Raw genomic sequence first — 4,636 nt, forward strand, 5'->3', positions numbered from 1 at the left:
TGAGAAAGTGCAGGGCTTGTTTCAAGTCCTTGCTCAAGTAGTCTGTCAGGCTGGATCATCTCAGCTAGCCATCTTAAAATTGAACTGAGTAGTTTGTAGTCCAAAGTTGATCTTTTGGTAGTGTTAATCAGCTTAATGGCTTTACAATAGTCCATGTGGAATCATCATTGTGGGATCCCATCATCCTTTTGAAGATTTCAAAGTCACTGTTAGGCATGGTCATAGTTTTTTTTTTTTTTTTTTTTTTTTTTTTTTTTTTTTTTTTTTTTTTTTTTTTTTGGTGCCTCCTCTGTGGTTTGGAGCAATCACAGTCTGATAAATGTCTGTCTCTTGGAACCATGAACGTTTTTCCCTAGAACAGAAAATCTTCACAGCAATTTCTCCCCACCATTTGTCTTGCCAAACTTTTCCAAACTGACCTTTGCGGACATTTTCTTGTAACACGATGGTCCTGGCCATTCTCTGAACAAGTAGTAGTAAACCCTTTGTCCCAGGTAGTAGCATTACCAACATGATGAGAAGAAGCCAGCAACTTGGAGCAGCAGCCTCTGCCTCCATGGTCCTACCAATGTTTGTAGTTCGGTCCGGGCGGAAGCTTCTCCCAAGCCTTCTAGGGTAGCCTCAAACTCAGGATCCTCCTACCGGCCAAGTGTAGCTTGGGCCTGAGCTGGGGCCCACAAGGCCACAGGCAAGCAGCTTTTACATGAATTTGTACCACGAACTTTGGGTGCCAGATGTAGCATGAATCTTAAAAGTTCTTATTAATAAAATCAAACCTGAGCCAGGTATTGGGGTGAACTGGAAGATCAGACAGACAGAACAAGCCACAGCTAGCCTCACCTGGCCAGCTTCTCAGCTGATCTTGTTTCCTCAGACTGGAAGCCTGTGTCCTCATATAGCTAGACAAGGATGACCTTGAACATGCAGCAATCCATCTGTCTCTGTCTTCTGAGTTCTGAGTGCTGAGGTTATACACACCCATCTTTATTCTCTCTCTCTCTCTCTATTTGAATTCACAACGAGAAACTTAATTTATCCCCACATGAGGGCTGAAGGATGATCAGAAGCAAGATTCTGGTCTCCTGCCCCTTCTGCTTGTATCAGATGAAAAGGGGCCAGGCCTGAAAAGGCCTAGGATTGTTCTTGGGCTGCTGAGGGCTTATTCAGGAAAGATGACAAGCAGATATGGGACAGGGTCACTTGGGCGGCTGGTAGGCCAGCTTTCCACTCTCCAGGACTGACCACTTAATGCTGCTTCATGGCATGGGTCAGGGGTAGCAGCAAGCCCATTGTCAACAACATCTTGAGCCTCATGCATGCATTTTGATGGTCAGGCTCTGATTATGCTGCCCAGCAAAAGAAGGTGGTGACATCCTTATCACCTTGTGACAAGGTGATTGGGGTGCCATTGCCATACTCCAAGATTTCAGTGTAGATGGGAGGAGCCATGCCAATGGCCTGGAAAGTAAGGGTCAAAGTAGAGGCCTTCTTGCAATGACACCCCAGTGGGGGGCTCACAGAGGCCAATGAGCAAGGAGAATACATAGTTCATGCCTAGTTTGCATGATGTAGCTGAGATCAAGGGGTGAGGCTCCACTGTTAGCAGCTCTGTCAGTCTCAGGGTTGGGGAATGGTTTTGGAAAACAGTCAGATAGCTTTCCTGGCCTCATGAACATCTCCGCATCCTCATTAGAGCCACCCTGGGCTTCCATCTCCTCAGCCAGTGCCTTCACTTTGTCCTCCATGTAGCATACTCCCACCAGGTGGGGGTAAACTACATAGTCCATACTGTGGCAGGAAGAACACACCAGCAAGTATACTTGGAAATGGATGCTGGTATGGTCCAAGGAGGGGAGGAGGCCATGGTGAGACCATGGGTAGCTCTGTGTGTGTGTGTGTGTGTGTGTGTGTGTGTGTGTGTGTGTGTGTGTGTGTGTGTGTAGCTCCAAGGACACTGCCTGCAGTGTCCACAATGGAGGATGCTGGGGCTGCATACTGCCCAGCAGGTGTGGAGCATTAGCACCTGGAAGCCCCAAACCCTGCCAGCCCAGCACCAAACAGTGAAGCAAAGTTGCTTTTGTCAGTCCTCTTTAGTTCTGTTTTTAAATTTCTATCCATCTATCTAATCTATCTATCTATCTATCTGTCTGTCTGTCTGTCTGTCTGTCTGTCTGTCTATCTATCTATCTATCTATCTATCTATCTATCTATCTATCTATCCATCTATCCATTTGTTTATGTTAAAGATTTGTTGTAGTATGATAAAATTTCATGCCATTACCCAAGATCTGTCCAGATTGCAAATTATTCTTCTGTTTAGCATATACAGACCTAGCAGATGCCATTGTATCATAACATGCTGGTCCAAGTGCCCTTATATAGGAACCTAACCCTCCATTTACATCGGTCACCTCCCCACATCTCATCCTGGAATACCCTGTCATTTTATGGCATTCTAAGAAAGGCGAGTTCAATACATGACACTATGGAGAGGGTACTCTCACATAGCTTTCGAAATAGTGTAATGATTGTTCTACCCTTTTGCTGGTGATGTCAATCTCTTACATTTGTAAAAAAATGTAAAAATCTCTTTCATTTGTAAATTCAGTTTTATCAAAAGTCTGTAGATAGGGGGAAAACATGATGGCTATAGGGAAAATATGGTGTTTGTGGAATTTTTTGCCATCTTTGGTGCCAGGGTCCTGGAATATATCCCCTGCAAATAAGAAGACATGACTGTAATACACAAAACCTTTCACACATTGACAGGAAAATGTCAATAAAAAGGATAGCAAAGTAGACAGAAGAGGGAATCAGGCAATCATAAAAGAACAAACTGGCCCACACTCAAGACCCAAGAGTATGTCATGATGCCATTTCCATGACATTTTCGGTTACTGGCAAGAGTCAGAGAAATCAGGATAAAACTGAGGTCACTGATGAGTGAATCTTGACATGATTTAAATTAAGAGTCTCCTAGCTGGGCCTGACCTAATTGGATGAACTCAACAGAGCCTCAGGTTGTCCTAGGCTTGGGTTCCTGAAGCAGTTTATCCAGCTCTTTTCTTCTGGCCCTGAATAATACCAAAGGCCCCTGAATTATACAATATAACCACAAAAATGAGTCTTACAAAAATCAGAAGGGTCATAGGAGAAGACACTTAACTTTATGAATTTCCAGAAGAGAGGGCAGACCAGCTAAAATCTTGGTCTTAGATTGAGGCTGTGTAGAAACTGTGTGATAAAAATGGAGATTGTTTTTATGTATTAAGTTATAATGTCTGTCACATAGGCTAATCCCCATCCCAACAGCAGACCACCTGTGGCAGCTTTCCTTGCCACCCCCCCCCACCTCCTAACCCCTACTTGTGGTGGTATTGTGTTCCCCAAAATATTGTGTACTCTAATAAATTTATCTGGGGTCAGAGAACAGACAGCCACTAGATACAAAGGCTAGAAAATGGTGGCACTCACACCTTTAATCCTAGCATTCCAGAGATAGAAATCCCTCTGGATCTCTGTGAGTTCAAGGCCACATTGGAAATAACCAAGCATGGTGACACACGCCTTTAATCCCAGAAAGCCAGCCTTTAATCCTAGGGAGTGATGGTAGAAAGCAAAAAGGTATATAAAGCATGAGGACCAGACACTAGAGGCTTTTGGCTGGTTAAGATTTTGGCTGGTTAAGCTTTCAGGCTTTGGAGCAACACAGTTCAGCTGAGATTCATTGGGATGAGGACACAGAAGCTTCCAGTCTGAGGAAACAGGACCAGCTGAGGAATTGGCAAGGTGAGATAGCTGTGGCTTGTTCTGTCTCTCTGATCTACCAGCATGGACCCCAATAACTCGCCTCGGGTTTGATTTTATTAATAAGAACTTTTAAGATTCCTGCTACACCTACTTCCATCTCCTGTGGATTCCATAGATATTCCCTTTCTAACCTCCCTCCTTCCAGTGATTTGCTTTGTCTCAGCCCCCAATCCAAGCAAGTACCTCCTGCCAGGGCAACAAGTGGGCTGCCAGCAGATCCATACCTCTCCTTTTGCTCCTCCAGACCCAATCCCCCCAGTCTCATCCCTACTTGTGCATTAGAAGACCTGCTGCAGTCTCCCTTTCCTCTCTGACCCCATCCCCAATAAATCACAAAGATCTCCTCCAACTTTCCTACCCCACCCCCAAACTCATCCCAGTATCCCAGCCTCCAACTCCAGCAGGCTCTCCCTGCTAACCCACAGGCCACTCCTGCCAGGGAACCAAGTAGGCTGTAGCTCTTCCCCTCTCCTCCTGTTCCTCTAGATCCAACTCCCCAGTCTCATCCACCGCACTATGGCAGACCCTCTGGGTTGACCTCTTTTCACTGTTTCCTCCATTCTAAGGAAATAAAATAAGTAGATCCTGATTGAATCCTCTGTTTTCTTCCATCCTGTGAACCCCTTCAGACCCTAACCTGTTCCCATTCCTAAACATCAGCTCTCAGTACCTCAAAACAAATTTTACCTGGAACTCCCAGTGGCCACAACTATCAGGTTCAAAGAACATTTCCTACAGGCAATACACAGGCACCACACTCTCTGAAAATCCAGGGAGGAAATAGAAATGAAAGATCAAATCACCCACCCAACAAAGACAAATCAGA

General features: G+C 45.0%; 1 pseudogene; it reads right to left on the bottom strand.

Moving 5' to 3' along the window:
* Positions 1 to 1,196: 1,196 nt before the first annotated feature.
* On the bottom strand, positions 1,197 to 4,075 carry LOC102928631 (cytochrome c1, heme protein, mitochondrial pseudogene; annotated as a pseudogene).
* Positions 4,076 to 4,636: the final 561 nt, after the last annotated feature.

Source organism: Peromyscus maniculatus, chromosome 8 (assembly GCF_049852395.1).
Source record: "Peromyscus maniculatus bairdii isolate BWxNUB_F1_BW_parent chromosome 8, HU_Pman_BW_mat_3.1, whole genome shotgun sequence".
In the NCBI taxonomy this organism is placed as follows: Eukaryota; Metazoa; Chordata; class Mammalia; order Rodentia; family Cricetidae; genus Peromyscus; species Peromyscus maniculatus.